The sequence below is a fragment of the Micropterus dolomieu genome, linkage group LG11, assembly GCF_021292245.1.
Source record: "Micropterus dolomieu isolate WLL.071019.BEF.003 ecotype Adirondacks linkage group LG11, ASM2129224v1, whole genome shotgun sequence".
NCBI lineage: Eukaryota > Metazoa > Chordata > Actinopteri > Centrarchiformes > Centrarchidae > Micropterus > Micropterus dolomieu.
Window position 1 is genome coordinate 14,763,491 of NC_060160.1, and position 17,895 is coordinate 14,781,385.

At 39.9% G+C, this 17,895-nt stretch overlaps 1 long non-coding RNA gene across 1 annotated transcript in view; it reads left to right on the forward strand.

Moving 5' to 3' along the window:
* Positions 1-5,471, forward strand: part of LOC123979055 — a 33,501-nt gene extending 28,030 nt beyond the window's left edge. The window contains exons 3-4 of the long non-coding RNA XR_006827140.1: positions 414-502; positions 5,341-5,471. This is a non-coding gene — a long non-coding RNA (uncharacterized LOC123979055). The remainder of the gene's footprint in view (positions 1-413; positions 503-5,340) is intronic.
* Positions 5,472-17,895: the final 12,424 nt, after the last annotated feature.

Here is a 17,895-nt window from a genome sequence, read left to right on the forward strand (position 1 = left end):
CTGAGCAGACACTGTGTGTCATGAAGTGAAGTATTGAAAATGTGACAATCTCTGTCACTTTGTAGAGTTTTTATTTAAGACAACCAGCGACAAAACTTTTATCACAAAAGTCACTATATTAGTAAAAAATAGAGCTGTGGAGTAGCCTACGTATTTAGATATGACACTTTGTTTCAAATGACCAGTGACCAAGTTTATACCTTTTTCTAGGCGTGATTGTAGGAATTGAAAATATCTATCTATACTAAACCAGCGTTGTCAAAGAGTAAGCACATATTTACACTGTCAATGGAGAATAGTAGTATTTTTGAAACAGCTACAGATAACACAACACTTTTAAGTGCCAGTGACAACATGGTATGTTGTCATTGAATGCTAACAAGACATTAATTTAACATGTTTCAATGTTTCAGAAAGACAGACGAAAGCCTCTATTCAAAAAATGGAACTGAGGCAAGCCAATAGGGAGCGGAAATGTTGAAAGCAAACTCGACAAGAAAAGGTAAGTGGATAACTCCAAAACACCAGACTGTCTGGTGTAAACCTGCGTTCAGACTGAACATACAAGTAATTGCAACATGCAAGCAAATATTCCCTTTATTCACACAAATTTGAATTTGAATGCCGGGATTTTGTTTTGCATTTGCCACAAACAACCAAAGCAGTTAGCTAGCATAAGCTAACATATGTTATGTACACACACACACGCACACACACACACAAAATTTATATTGCAACAATAATTGTAAAAAATAGTTTAGTTTTTTTAGTAAAACAGAACAAGGGGAACAATTTGCTCTCAAGAAGCGTGGCGGCAATAAGAACAAATATTCGTACAATGGCATCCCAGCTGAATCTACATCTGTCCACTGCAGAGGCACTATCCATCTATGGGAGTAACTACTATAAATTAGTGTATTAGTACAATATAATAATAACTAAAAGGTTTTATGTTAGTATATTACTAATATATTACTAGGTTACACATTTTTTGGCTTATGTTTGCCTACAGATTGTTAATAGTAGGCCTATTTGCATGCCGGCCCTAGACCTTCAGGGGTCCTAATCAAAATTTAGTTGGAGGCCCCTCTGACTGTCGGGCGTTGTCACTATATATGACACAGAAACAACGTCTCTTGTTTTTAAATAAGACCCGACAAATCTTTCTTATATTCTTAAACCTGCCATGTTTGTTTAGCACAAAAATACAAAAGCAGATTTCTTAAACCTGTTTGACAATAAAGCTGATTCTGATGAAAAACAATAACTAGACTATACTCTATATTATTATCTACTATGTTTGATGTCAAACAGGAAACATACGATACCACCAGTGCTACTGAGCTTAATGGCAGTGCAAGACCCAGTAGACACTGAATAAAAAGACTGATAAAGTGATTATGACCAAAGCTTAAATCTTTATTAACAGCCAGACAAGAGATTAAGAGACAAAAACTACAAAAAAGTCAAAATGTCTCTGTCAACCTGTGCTGGTTTTACTGCTCACCACATCAACGTGTAACTGGTCATTAAGGACTGATGGCCAGTCAGCTGGATCCACTGGAGGAGTAGAAACTGGAGAGCCAGGTGTGGTAGTAAGCACAATGGTACTGCTCTCCACTTCAGTAGGCAAATGAGGGAGATTAACACGGAAAATAAGTAATTTTAGTAAGTTGACATGTTCATACACTGGGTGTTCCTAGAGGTGAATAATTATTTAGTTATTGTTGAGGTAGGCCTAAACTTACCAGCACTGTCAGCTTCTTGGATGAAACCAATGATGGAGGTAGAGGTGGAGGCTGGTGGACCTGACTAATGTAAAACCTTTAGTGCAGATTATCTAAAAATACAGGCATAGGAAAATGGAGCCTGTGGCCTTACGTACCTTTATCTTCTTGCCTCCTCTCTTCTGTTGTCTCTTTACATGTCCAGACAAATATGATCTTCTCTTGTCAGACATCAAGCCTGACGGACCCAGCATAACGAGTGATGTTGGTGATGTCACAGGGTCAGTCAGGGTTAGGAGTCACAGGTCACAGCTGATTTTCCAAAGTAGCCTATATAACTAAATTAAATAACCACTATGCTTATTATGGTGCGTAATATAAAGAGATGTCTTTCATTTTATTTTTATTATTTTATGTTTCTTTTTTCAGTGATTTATTTCCACCACTAGCAAGCAGTGACTGTATGGGTCCCTCTACTGGCCACGTGGCCCTATGCCACAGCAATGGTCGCTTAGTGGCTGGGCCGGCTCTGCCTATTTGTAACGTTTCAACAGCTCAACAGATTCACAAATTATACCATTTGTGTCTTGTTAAGGTTTGACTGGGACAACTATTAATGTATTCATTATAATTTCAGATAATAGTATCAGATATAGCTTACCACTAGTAGTCTATACTAGTAATTCCAGTTACAGCTGAATCATTGTGGTACATTGTTCTCATTCATTAAATCCTTGTGCAATAAATAATGGTCCACATGGTGGTTAGTCTCTAATTTGTTAATGCTAAGTGCTAACTTGTGCAGAACGAGTTCAACATTTTGAAAGTTTGCTGTAGCACCACTCCGATGTTTTTTAATGTCCCGCCCCTTCCAGGCTGTTATTGGTTGGTTCACGAAAAGTAACATTGATGAGCAGCTTTATGCACACGCTTGGATAAAAAAAGCACCCAATGTTCTCCCTACTCCGTTTATGCTGGTGGAGAGGGCAGAGAAGAGTACCGGCAGCTTGTGAGAAGTGCTGGTATGCAAGAAAAAAAGTCACGCCTGGTACGCCAAAGAGAAAAATGCACACATTAAATGCCAACTCTAGAAAGCAAATAAAAAAAAAACAACTCACCAGAACCTCCAGTTATTTCTGTAACAAAATTTTTCCACCCTCTTCTTTTTCACAGAGTAGATATATGAGCAAAAAAAGTTTTTTAAAACATTTTGGATATAGTCATGTCTATGCTTCGGTTTGGGCCATCGACATACTTGTGTCTTTTCTTGGCTTTTAAAATCTGTAATTTTGCTGCCTATAATACTTTCTTGTGTTTTAGTCACAACATTTTCTCTTTTTCAGTCCAAATTTTTTCATAAGCCCAGTTAGGTTAGATGGTTAAACATAAAATGTGCTTTGTGCGGCTTAAATATTCGTCTGTAGTCAATCATCAAAGGAGTGTCTTCGTAACAGACAATAGAAGGTAAAGCAAGGAAACAAAGAATGTTTTGCATGTTAAGGACTTACTAACCACTTGAGTTTAAAGCATGTACATGTACAAAATATTCAGCCTATGATGGTGCAACACTTAGTAAAGTACTACACATTATACTGTACAGACACTTATAGAAGCATATTTAACTTTGCATTAGTTTGCTGTTGTGATCTGTTGCTGGTTGTAAACAATGCTGCCCTAATTTTGTGGCTTTCCGAGGCGAGCGGAGGAATTCTGCCTCATTTGTCTCTAATTTGTTCCCAGTGCACATATGAGAGGGGTTATAAATACATTAGTCCTCTCCATAGCGCAGCACGCTGGGGGGCCACTGGGCAATCAAGCAGCTTGCTGTTCATATAGTGCCACTTTTTACCCAGTCCAACAGTGGCAGCGTGAAGATGGGACAACATGTACCATCTACCTCATGTAGTGACTGTGAGCAGGTTGCACTTTCCCAGAGGTGGGCTGCTTGCGCTGTGCATTAAAGCCTTGAGCGTTGGACAGATCGGATGTGAGTCGGTGCAATAAAGGGAACTGTGGGCCATGCAGATACAAAACTACTCATATCTCTCATCCCCTGTTGTAATCCACCAGTGGTTTGAGTCAGTGGTGTGGAAACATCAATTAAAACATGACGATTATCACTAAATTTGTTATTAGCCCTGAGGAGAAGGCAGCCACGGCCAGAATGTCTGTCTTTCCTCCCACAGACACACACACACACACACACACACAGAATTGCCTGCGGGACTTCACAGAGTGAGAGATAGGTCTTAACTTGTTCTCCACTTGGGAGAAAATCAAATCCTGGTGCATTTTCATCAGCTGTCAGTGTCAGACAGATATTTCTGCTGGGCTGGGCAGGAAATTAGGCCATTAAGCTTTTCACAAGGCCCTCGTCATTTTGCCTGCTTTTATACAGATGTTCTATCAAAGTAAGTCATTGTAACCATCTTTCGTTCCCATGGCTAAATTACTTCTTTCAGTAGACCCAAAAATGCAGTTCTGTTCTGTCTCATCTCTTTTGATTTTTCCTCTGCTCCGCTCTGTCCATTTCCGCTAATATCTTGGCTTAATTTGCGCCTGCTTTAGGTTCAAGCGCAAAATCAATTCCAAGCAGGTCAGCAGGGGTCAGTGGCCGGGCCAGAGCCGGAGCAAAGTGGATTACTGATTATCATGCAGGCAACATGGCTTCCATATTGGAACATCCGTGACCTAGATATCCCATCTGTATTATGCACTGTCTGAGAACCAATCACTTTTTCAAGATTTGAAATGTGTAAAAGAACTTGGAGCTTCTGTAGAATAGAAAACCAAAACACATTCATTCACACGATTCAAACCTTATTTTTAGCCTAAGAAATGGGTGTTGGAGCAATATTTTTCTTTAGAATAACAAGTAGGAGGCAGATGTATGAATTCTGAATGCTTGTTTCATAAGAGGCATGATGATGGCTTTTTTCATTTGAAGACAATACTCACAAACAAAATGTGAGTCTATAAATCCACAATGAATCATGATTGTATCTCTCAAAGAAAACTGTCACCACACATTCACACACCCTGCCATTGACTGTGACGCTAGAGACAAAGATTTTCACACAACCGACTAATATTTAACACTATTCAGTACTTTTAGGCACATATTCAGTGCCATCCACTTGAGTTGTGCTAATGTGTGAAGGCATAGGGATGATGGGCTGCGTCAAATCAGATGTCACTATTAGCAATGCAAATCACAAAAATATATTTTTTTACTGTATCCTTTTGCTAAAATAAACAAAATAAAATCAGTAAGATGTGTTGACAACAATGCTCAGACATGTCAATGGAGTAAAAGAGTAAGCCTTTTCTCTTCACTTTTAAAGCAATAGTTGGACATTTTGGGAAATACATGCTTTTGTTTACCTGGGGGAGAGTTAGATGACAAGATCTGTATGCACATATAAGGTTACAGCTGGCAGCTGATTAGCTTAGCTTAGCATAAAGACTGGAAACAGGGGGAAACAGCTAGCCTCTGTCCAAAGGTATCAAAATCCACCTACCAGCACCTCTAAAACACATTTATTAACATGTTATATCTCGTTTGTTTAATCTTTTACAAAAAGTGTAAAAATGACAATTCTGTGTTTTACAGGGGGTTATGTGCTGGACTATTTCTTACCTCTGAACAATGCCTGTCACCCACCAGAAACTCCAAGAAGTGACTGTGGCTAAGAAAGAGTCCAGTTTTCGACCAAATATGAACTACAGAAAATTATACTTGCCTTATTTAGACAGGTCCTCTCCATCTCTTTTCCCACTACTGTTATCAGACATTGAACAGTTTTGATTGGAGGAAACAATGTTTGACATCAAGCAACCCAAGCATCAACAGCACATGTGTTTGTACATGTAAATGTGGATGTTCTGTTCTCTGATTTATGAGTTTATAAGGGGGCACACCACAAATGATGAAATGTCAATTGAAAGGTTTACACACATTCACATGCCCGTCATTCCTACTACTCCTCAGTAGCCTTGACATTCTTTCTTCAGCGCTGTGTTTCTTGAGCTTCATGTGCTTTCATACAGTCTGTTTTGTAGGTCACAAACTTGATAATTGATTTGCCTCGCTTTATATTTTTAGATTTGAATGACATTCCAGGGGATTTTTACAATTGTCATGATCTCATTTGTACTTCTTCCTTTGCTTACCGAGATGTCGATGGGGGATCTAGAGGTATCACGGCATTTTGAGAAGGGGGCACATTACACAGCACTTTTATCCAAGCCTGATGGAACAGCTGCTGTTCCTTGGTTTCTTTTTCTCTTTATCTCCTTCTCTCCCTCTTGTCCGAAACCCTCACATCAAATCTATCATCCTCTCTCTCTACTTAAACTTGACTTTACCATTGGAAGGCAAAGGTAGAATGAAAGGGAAATAGGATCTCATTATTTCAGACCCACCGCTCACTCTGCTCATGATTGATCATTATCAGAAAAAAGCCCATTTGGAAGCAAGTGAATTCTGCTTTAGAAGAGCAAGAATACATAGGTCCATTAAAAAAATGATATTCAAAGTCCTCACAGAATAAAGGAAACCATACTTTTTCTCTGTGCAGGTGCTGTGATGGAAATGATCAATCTTTCACTATGCACTTAAAACATGCTTTTGAATAAGGCTAGTTATTGTTTTTTTTTTTTAAATGTTAAAAAAGTTCCTGTAGTAGGAGCTTTTGGAGGAATGTGGTGCATTGACACCCCTGCATCTGACGGGATACATTGCTTGCAGTACACACAAATATTAACAAATATGACACTTTCATATTATGAAAATTAAAAAATCTTGTAAATCAACACTTTCAGAGTACAAAGCCTAATATCACAAAAAAAAGGTTTGTGAAGAGAGTGTGTTGTTACAAACTCTGTGCTCACAACAGCACATCACAGTTTCAAAAATGTCTAAAATGTAAAAATTAATTTGTGTCAAGCTGACCACCAATCCATTGTCCTTAGGAATTATATTCATACTGGACAATTCCTCACCTCCCAATTTATGGCCAATGCTAGCCTAAGGGTATGCAACCAGGGAGGTGGATGGGCACTTAGAATCTCACATGCAAGAGATGGGAGTTTGTTCCCTGTGACAGACCTGCCATAAACATTTGCCTTTTTAATAACTGTAACCAGACTGTAACCATACTGTAACAAAGAGTTTTAGGGCGGGTTCACACCTAAAGATCGTGTTTTATCAAACCAATGCGAGGATGATATATTGTTTAAATTTACATACTGGTCCAGTTTGCGTTTACAAGGACAAAACTTTGATATAGAAAGTGGATCAGTGGATCATTTAATTAAATAATTAATTAAATAATTAATTAATTAATTTTTGCACATATGGCCCTACATTTTACATATATAAAAAAGTTCAATATATCAAAAGGTGCCCACCCTTCATCAAGAATAAATATTACATATTATAATAATTAGCCTATAATTATATATTGTATGTATTTGTTGTTATAATATTTTTTATAGCATGTCTCATATATTTTGAGCGTGATTTTTCCATTTTATATATTCATACAGAAAATCAAGATTAAGCAAGCATTTACTCTTCTGCTCCATGGGAGGTTTCTGTCCTCTCTGAGCTCACCTTAGGACACCTGCATTACCGTTTGACAGGTGTACCTGTGCTTAAATGTTGCAGTACTTTGCCTTTTATTGTATTTCCTCTTAACATGTTTATTGTAAGTACCAAACCCCAAGGCAAACTGGCAAACTTGGTCTACTTGGTAATAAAACATCAACAAACAAACAAAATCATAAATAACAACAATGATACATTAAATGGTACAGTAATAATAAATAAGTACTATTTTAAATTACACATACAATAATTGCTTCCTGATGTTCACACCAGAAATGAACTGCTCCAGAGTTCACTTGACAGCTATCAGGGACCACCTCTGCGAGTTGGACCAGAGAGCGTTTTTTTGGTCTGCACCAGAGTTCAAGTGCGCCGTTCACACCAACCCAAACAAACCGCACCAAGGGCTAAATGCTAAAGGGTTTGGTTCAACCAGACTAAACAAGGTCAGCGTGAACCCACCCTTAGTCGCCCAACCCTAACCATATATTAAGAATATATTATTTACCATATGCACAGTCTTTCCCCAACATCAACCTTACAGTAGTCGCTATGTAGCTACTGATATAGTAGAAAACATAAATTTAAAAAACAATGCCATGTGATATGTATTCAGGGATTAGTTTAATATATGTTGAATGACTGATTGAATGTAATCAGGGATTTTTTTTTTATGTCAAAAACAGCTTTTTCACTGTGTTGTTGCCAACACTTTCTCACACCGACTCATCCCATATTGACGCTTGGTCAAGGCCCTTTTGCGTCGCTTTTTAACGCCCTGCGTAGCCCTTTAGCGTCATTTTTGGACATTTAAGGTAATTTCGGTCAAGTTAGCAATGCTTAGCAACAACAAATATGCAACGTCCGGTAAAGGTAGCAATAATAAATATGCAACGTCCGGTCAGACTTTCAAAATAAAACACTAGCGTTTCGAAAGTGTTTCAAAACATCGCCATTTTGAAACGGCGCATTATTAAAGTTATGAAACGTTGCAATTTGGTTAGGTTTAGGCAACAAAACTACTTGATTGAGGAAAAGATCATGGTTTGGGTTAAAAAAGCTAAATAGGTCACTTAACACCTAAGTTAACTTATGTCACTTGACTAACTTACGCAATTTACATAACTCGCGTAACTTAAATAAAATGATTTAATATTCACTTTTTATTTCACACAGGACACAAACCTCAGTCTCAAGTGAGGCTGGAACAATGCATTCCAAAACTGTATAAAACATCAAAGCAAGAAGACACTGATGACAGCAAAAGACAAAAGGCCATGTGAAAGAGCAGTTTTATAAGCTACTCTCTGGACTCTAACCTGTCAGACAGGGTTTTGAGAGTCCGGGCCTGTCTGCCTGTAGATTTGACATGCCACCAGGGAGTACAGCTTTTGGGAACATTCTCAAACTACACAGTCAGAGGGTTAGACATAAATTTTTAGTCTACACTGACGCTGACAATCAGTAAGCAGTTTAGATGATGACTGTTTTTGACATTAACTGTAACAGTGCTGTCACATCACAAAGTAACAGTTGAGTTGAATAATATGATTACACAGCAGCAACTTTAATTGCATAAATCCCCAGTTGTTCCCAGCTGCAACTGCTCACCGCAACATCCCCAAAAGTGGATGAGGGGAAGTATTAAATGATCCAAGAAAATGGAGCCCATGAAATCCAGAACATAAGTAGCCTCCGGCGTGCCGCACACTTGCTGACCTCAGACCCCGCCCCACACCCCAGACACCGCACACGTATGCTCATTCATGTAAGACGTGTGCCTTTGCTGCAGCTTAATTTGAGTTCCCTCAGACTGAGCACAGTGGCAGAGTGCGCCTGGGATGGAGTGACGCGCCCAGGTGACTGTTCGCCAGTTTAGAAGAAGTTCAAGCTACTCTGGGAGGGCATTTATATGCACTCAGCACATCTTTATCCCACAAGCCAGAATTTACAAATAGATTTCGAATTAGAGCCTCTGCTTAATTTTCTAATGCAGTGACCCATTCTGCAGCAGTGTAATAGCAGGTCCCAGTGTGACAATTAAAATAAATCACGTCTGAACAGAATTTGCCATATGTATTCATGCCTCATCAGTAACTGCATTGATGTAAATGATTTATCCCAGGGAACTTAAATACCAATGCCCACACCACATAGGGCTACCACCCTGCAAGTGCCCAAATTGCAACATGCTTTTCAACAGCCCTTTCAACAGCCCTGCTGTGAATAATCATTGAGGGGGTGTGGGAAGATAGACAATGATGATTTTCTTAACTGTTTTTTTTATTTCACTTGAATGTTTTTTGATGTAACAATCAGTTGACTCATCAGTTGACATTTTTTGATAATTAACAGATAATGCACCTTTTATACAAACTCGAAGCTCTTCAGTATACTGAATTTACTTCTCAGACAAATTGCTCCCTTTTCCGCTGACGGAAAAAAAAGAAGTAACAGTGAACAGAACAGCCGATCGCCAGTTAAGTACCACCATAATTAATAGCCCATATTTGAACCTTACTAGACTGTAAGGAAAAAAAAGGTGTGATACCATGGCTATCTTCGCTTTTTATTAAAAATGACAGCTACGCTATGTAGAAATGTCCTTTGATTAAAGTGGGGAAGCAAACTTTGAGCTCTAAATATCATTATGCTCTTGTGTGAAGCTACTTACACTGTTTTAGTCACTGACCCCCACCAGCCATTAAAATACAGTGAATATGTTGCCCAGTGTGCATAACGAGTCACCTTCCTCCTGATTTGGACATCCTCATCCTCATGTGCAGCTTCACCCTCATCAGCTGTACTTTCTATGCTTTTGATTAATCCTGTCTCATTTGAGATTTTGAAACTATCAATGGGAATTATTCAAATCCCGGAGGTATGAAATAACTATGAGTAGGCTGTGGAAGACACTCATTAACCCCAAATGGAGGGGAGCCCACAGAAATCTCTATGAATTCTCTCTGTCATAGAAATCTGATTAGTTCCGGTGGCTGTACTAAATCCAAGTGGAAGGTAGAAGTTAATTTTGTCCACTGTATATGCAATAATTCAAGATATGCAAAAAACTGCTTTTAAAGTATATATTATTAGGAGGTTTGTAATAATGTGTTTCTGTGGGGACTTTGGTATACATCGCCTATTTTATGAAAACAGAGGAAAATACAATTTATTGAAGAAAAAAAAAAGAAATATTAAGTCATCAGCCAACTCTGTGACAGTTTGTTACGACTGAATCCAATAGCCCAAGATTTCAACCAATAACAGGATGCACTTTTATGGATTTAATCATTGGTATGTAGTGGCTTGTTCAGAGGCCTCTGCAGATTGCATTGTTGTATTGATCATTCCATTGTAGTTAGTTCTGCACTTCCTCAGAGGCTTGTCTTTATCTTTTCGAAAAGTAATGAAGGATTTTTGCATAAAGTCATGCAATGCACCACGAACGCCAGCTGAGGAGATCAGAATCTTGCCATATAAACCAAAACTAGACATTCTTCCCTGGAGGGACATGTTTTAGCTGTAGCACCACATCCAAATTGGATCAACAGCTGTTGTATATGATTCCATAATTTGAGGCATAATATGTTCCATTAATGCCGGAGCACTCACAGGCATTAGAGAAACAGTTGATGCAAACCTCTTAGGATGTGCTCTGCTTATTCTCTGCCTTATTTCCCAGAAACATGGCACAGACTGGTGTCGCTGCCATTCTCTTACATGCAGATGTCAATTATAGAGGTGGCAGAGAGTGGCGAGCTGTGCACATCTGCCAGTGGATGATGTCTCCCCCAGTACTGCGCAAGCCAATGAAGCCTAAATCTCAACCATCAGTTGGCAAGATTCACCATAACAGTAATGTCCGCAAGATACTGCCAGACCAAAAAGCCTGTCTTGTATACATCAGTTTTGGCAATTAAGAGTTGCTGAGAAATATCATTTGCTAGATTTTCTTTCATTCTTATTTCTTTCTTTGATCTACAGACTCACTTAGATATTTATTTTAATTTTTGTCCTTCATGGGTCACATGGCCTGGAGGGTATATGTCTGTATGCCTTCTTCTGTGTTTGTGATGAGGGGGTTCTTCCTCATCACACCCAGACCTCTGCTGCCTGCTGTGTTATTAGGCAAATATAGTGCATTAGGGACAGACCAGCTCCACCACTGTTGTCATAGAGAACATCTAGTTATCACATCTTGCGCTCAACCACCTACTGAGTTCACAGAGCCATCAGCATCCCCCGTGACCTGCTTGTGTCTCTGTATGTCTCTGCTGGAGACCTTGGATATGTTAAACACCCCCATACGGTCGGGACCAAGTTGTCTACGCGCAACATCTCCCTCAGAAAATAGTTTGCTCAGCACCAACACGTGTACACACATACACACACAAACAACAAAACAAACTTTAATTTGAACATTGTGAACATAGCCTACCTCCAGTCCATGTATTGACTTGTACCAGAGTGACTCTGTTTGTTCTATACTGTATCAGACGCTGTTTGTCATCGACAACATGGCTGTTTCCAAAAGCATCAGGCTCTAAGTGTGTGGATTACAACAGTATACATTTGTATAATGCCTGTGATAATGGGATAAAGCAGCTTCCGTGAGAGAAATCTGTATGGAGAATGGATTATTCCAAAGCTCTGCCTATGGGACATTGAACCCAGGAGTTATCACAAGCAGTCAGCATCTCAAGTGGGTGCATTGCCTCAGAAAATTGTTAGGATGCCGCATTTCATGTCCGCGTTCTATTCTCTGGAGAGTAAACATGAGATGGAGAGCCCACAGTCGTGTATGTTTTAATCAGTAATTACCATAGGAGCACTCGAAAGGATGAGATATAGTAGTTCCATTTCAAATTTGCATTTGCTTTACATTAGGAATGTGCACATGGCTCGCATTTATTTATTGTTCTCTCGTCCTTAATACAAGAACCCACTGAACTAGTTTGTATGTTTCTCTTGATAGCCATTATAGAGCCAAATTAGCATTTCCATGCATACAAAAGCAATTACCGTCAATTTATACACATTTCATAGAAACATGTCCCCAATTAGAAGGCCATTTCAGGGGACTGATAAGAGAAGCAGCTCTCACACTGAACATCTGAGGTCTGGACAGACGGAGCGTCCTGCTTTCCCCCTGATTCCTATCTCTGTCCACAGCTCCGGCATTATGAGGAGTTCAGTATTCAGCTCTCACTCATTTCAAGCACAACTAATTTCACCCTTAATAAGGGTGCGGTGCTGAAAAACAAATGTTGCTGTGCTGATAGGGATGCTTTGATATTAGTACAACAGCGACTGGATGGTCATGCAGGCCGGAAGTGTTTATTCTCTACATCAAAGACAGTTGTCCTTTTTATGTGCCTCGTGTGTTTATGATAAAGTAGCTAGTGCATCTTAACAAGATTTAACATAATATGAATTGTAAAATTGCATATATTCTGTAATTCCTTGATTGACTCTTATGGTTTTATGACAGTGCGCTTGGTGTGCCTTTCCGCAGTATGTGCTGTTGCCATTTACATGAGGACTGAGAAATCTCCGATGACATCTCTGAATCTGCCCATTCATTAGGCCAAACAGGCTTATCTACTTAAAGACTTTGGCTAAGACCCCATTCTCCTCACTTAGGAATGACTCACCTCTGTATTGCCTCGTTATTCACTAACAGCAACAATTACGTCACCCTGTTACTGGCTGTTAGAGATTATGGAGTTATTTGTGCAAATCCTCTTTTACATGATATCAAATTCTCTGCCAGAGGTCTGTGCATGAGGACGGGAGGAGACAATCAGCCTGTCTAGGCTCTTGAGGTACCTGAGTGATTCAAGGAGTTTACTGATTATTAATACAGTAGGAGGAGGAGAGAAGGTGGTGAAAGGAGAAGATGACGATGACATTGATAACAAAGACTTTGACATCACCCATGTTTAGGTCAAAAGTGTAGGAGTCAGAGGACAAATGAGCACAAACTGTTCAAATCTTTGATAAGCAAGGGCATATCTGTGCAACAGTAGCTCCACATTTTTGTGTTTTAGTTTTCTTGCTGAGCGTTACATGAGAAGATCTGTACCACTTTCATATCTGTCCATTTAATTTGAAGCTACAGCCTGGAGATGCTTAGCTTAGCTTAGCATAAAGACTGAAAGCAGAGGGAAAGCTAGTATGACTCTGGAAATAAAATCAACCTACCAGCACCTCTGAAGGGTAATTAACACACTGTATCTCTTTTATTTAATCAGTGCAAAAAAGTGTAAAAGAATTACAGGGGGTTATGTGCTGGGCTATTTGTCATTCAGGCACAGAACTTCCTGGGTGTTGTCACATTCTGTTTTTTGGACAGATTAAACAAATTACTTGAGATGTAATTAGATGTAATGTTTTTTTTTTACTTTGGACAGAGCCAGGATAGCTGTTTTCCCCCCTTCCTGTCTTCATGCTTAGCTAAGCTAAGCTGGCTGCTGGATCTCATCTCAGCCCATCTACCTCGTTGTTGATAATATCAAAGTAACCCAGCTTAATTTATAAGTATGCAGAAGTCTAAGCAGACACAGTCAAATAAAATAGATAAAGAAAATACTATTACAGATAATCTTATCTGCACCATAGTGGATGTATCACTGACTGTTACAGCTGCTGTATTGCATTTGGGATCTCATGATTCTGCCATTTATTTATTTTGGAGCCATATATACTTGGGAGGAATGGCACAGGATTGTGAACTCAATCACAGTGCGAGGGGATGTCAGTGCACAGGGCTCTCCCCGTGAATCACACCCTGAAAGGCTATCACCCAAACCTCCAAGGTCCACTGCCAACTCATCAGTCATCACGGGCCAGACCAGGCCATAGACTGATCAGCCATGCACAAGCTCTGGTCACTGGGGACATTCGCAAACTCAGTCCCTCCTTACCTCTCCCCTATATCCATACCAATATCTGCACTCTCTGCTCAAACCATAGCATAACATATTCCAAGGTCTGAGTGTGACTTTGCCCTTCAAAATTCTGTCACTCTGCCTAGATTGTATATGAATCTGAAGGCCACAAATGCTTGTTTTGTCACACTGACTGCTCTTTGTAGATGGATTTTCATACTTTTATTTACAGCTTTAATATTTTTAGGTAGCGGTTATAAAGCACTTATATGTTTGATATATGAGTATATACAACAGTTTACAGTTGGTGTGTTATTTAGTTGTTAAGGTTATGCTTTATATTTTATTTTTGACATAGTTTGATTAACTTTGAGTGCTTGCATGAAAAAAACTATAAAACTAATTGTTGAATCATACTGGCCAGGCCTCAGAGGTGTTTCGCCGAACTTACAGAATATATACTCGTTTCTACCCATGTCCTTTATTGTAAATAAATACATACATAAATAAATAACATATTGTATACACCATGGTAGCATCCCCATGAGGTTGAAGTACTCATTACACACCATATGGACAAAAAACAATGTTAGCATGCTAACATTTAACAAGTGAAGAAAGCATGGACTGTGGATGACACCAGATGAAAAGTCATGAGCTCTCCAGCGTTATTAGGATTCATCCTCTGGGGATCATGCATGTCTGCACCAACTTTCATGGCAATCCCTCCAGTTGTCAAGATCTCTGGCCAACAAACAGATATACATGATGTGGGCGAGGAAGTACGAAGAAAGCATGCATAAATGACTGACAAGAGGTGTGCGGGATGTGAGGGATAATATGCATGGGCATGATTACATGGACAGATGAATGATTTACCTGCGCTTATATCTGACAACCATTTTAGATGAAGGACACATGAGTGGCATCTGATCCTGTATTCTTTAACTGTAGCTGAACGAGGCTCACATCATATCCTGTAATTGATACATGACTGTGAGGAGGTGCCAGATGCAGGGAATGATGTTTATCAAATTTCACTACTGGGACACAGATGCATTATGGGGTGCACAATGAGGTTGATCGAGTGTTTGACACAAGAAAACTTTGTGATTCAAAACACTTTATTTAAAAAATATTATTTGCCTAGTTCACTCTCTCTGGCTTATTTAAGCCCACTGCACCTGTGCACGCTAAACAGTGCCTGTTTTACCATGCACACCACTCCTATTTGGCTCATGCCTAGCCCAAGCCACATTAGAAAATAGATTATATGACAATTGCACACATATAGCGTTATCCTTTGCCTCACTTCGATTCACCTGTGGCCAAGCAATCTTCCTAAAGTAAGCACAATAATAAGTAATTACCATAATGTTTGAATAAAAAAACTTTGAATGGAAGCAGGAGTTGGGGGCGGAGGGGTGGGAGGGAGGGGAAATATTTGATTAATCTTCTTAACACGTTTCATGTGCAGATTCTTTGAGTTAATTTCAAGGACCATGCCTAAAGGAGATTACCTCCCCATGCTCCTGCACATTTGCTCATGAGTGATTTTGTTTATTCATGTTTTATATTATAATGCTCCTCCTGCCGTCTGCAGCCACAGAACCAACGGCAAAAATGCAATTTATTTCCCGCTCTGCACATGATGGAGACAGCTGATAATGTCACCAGGAAATATGAAGACTGCTGGGATGGGACCAAACAGCCTACTATTTATGTATGGAATATAAATAAAATATTTGGTGAGGGTTCTCTTAACCCACACATACACCCAAACACACACTCCCCCCACCAAAAAAGTTGCTCTGGTTAGTGTCATTGAATTTTTTTAACTGACAGTGTGTGTGTGTGTGTGTGTGTGTGTGTGTGTGTGTGTGTGTGTGTGTGTGTTTGTGTTTCGATTTACATATCTGTCATCTGTCAGTAGATCGGCATGCATCTACAATAACATGGATCATTACAGAGAGTCATATAAAAGGTCAAAGATGCGTTTCAGTTCTCAGAGGTTGCAGATTATGCCTCTGCTCAGTCGCCAATCATACTTATCATCAACAGCGTATGGTAAGCTCATCCCAGCCAGTGTATGTGCCTCTCTCATATTAAAACCCATCTACTGTATGTTGTCATGACATATATGACACAGCCCACTCATATTTCATTGATGCTACTCAGTTATGAACATGCATCAAAGTCTCTTTCATCACTCCCGCTAATATGGATTTATCTGTTCCACTGGCAGTGATGGGACGGCTGACGTAACTGTTTACAGTGACTTCTTTGCTCCCTTGAGATGACGAGGACGATGATGATGACGACCGGCGCTCTTTGCCCAGCAGACGGCCAGGATGGCGGAATTTATGGCCCGTGGTGCCCATCCTAGGCACAAAATGCATTGTCTCTGGGTAGATTGTTCGTTGTCCTTGCTTTATTGATCTCACTCCTCACAAGTTCACAACTTCCGCGTTCCTGGTGCATGACTTGACAGGAGAGAGATTTAGTGGAGGGATGAGGTCAGATAGAGGAAGAGAGATGGGGTGAGTAGGGAGAGAAAGAGGGAGGGTGGGATGCGGGGGGAACAAGGAGAGTTAGGCAAAGGAAATGAGAAAAAAGAGAAGGAAGGGAAATAAAGAGTGGCTGTGAGAGAAAGGAATAAAGGAAGGAGAGGGGAGACTTACTTCCTTTTAGGATTCGGCTCTAGGCCAGGTCAAGGAAGATTGATACTTGTGAGTGTGTAGAGGCCTGCAGAATTAGCCCCTGGTACAGCGGAAATCCACTGATAAACACACCCAACAGCTCTCAAAGGTGCACATCAATCTCAGCACTCTCGTATTGCACAATGTACACACACATACACTCATATCAAGTGTTTGACTGAAATGGTCAGAGAACAACTGTACGGTAAAAACAAACATCACTGAGTCTGACTTCAGTACTTGTTTTGTCATCTTTTCCCCAGGCGATTTTGCTTTTTGCACTTTTAAAACCAAGGTGATAATAGCTCCCCCCAAGCTTCTTTGTCACGTACAAGATGTGTGCAGGCGTGTGCAAATGTTTTGACAGGCATACACTATACTCTAAGGTGAGATACAGTATGTTTCAGTGTTTCAGTTCACCACATTTTGAGCCTTTGGTTGTAGCAGTCCCTCAGATCCCCTTCCAGACATGACTTTGAATGACCTCCGTCCGTTTCTTCTGCCTTTCTCTTTTCGAGAGATTTGGCCTTTTTCCCCAGTGTCCACAAGATTACATTGGAGACTACGACTCTATTTGCAAAGCCCACAGGGAGTGTGAAGAAGGCAAGAGAGGCAACTTTGATAAGGCCGGGCCAAACTCACAACCCACCAGCCCAAAGGGAGGACAAAGCCAAGGCTCTACAATGTTTATGTTAACCCTTGAACAGGCTAATTGGCTTGGCAATCATGGAAAAGGAACTGTTTGTGTGCATGTCAGTGGGTTGGTGGGTTGGTCTTAACGTGTATGTGAGAGTACCCTTTGTATATTTATATAATGCACTAAACATTTGTTCTTTGTACTGTATGTGTACACTATTCATTGTTAATGACTTGTCTGGTGACTGATTCAACAATTCGCTGTTGGAACATTCATTAGCGGTGCATAAGGAGCTGCTCTGCAGCGTGACCTCTTATCTTTTGAACTC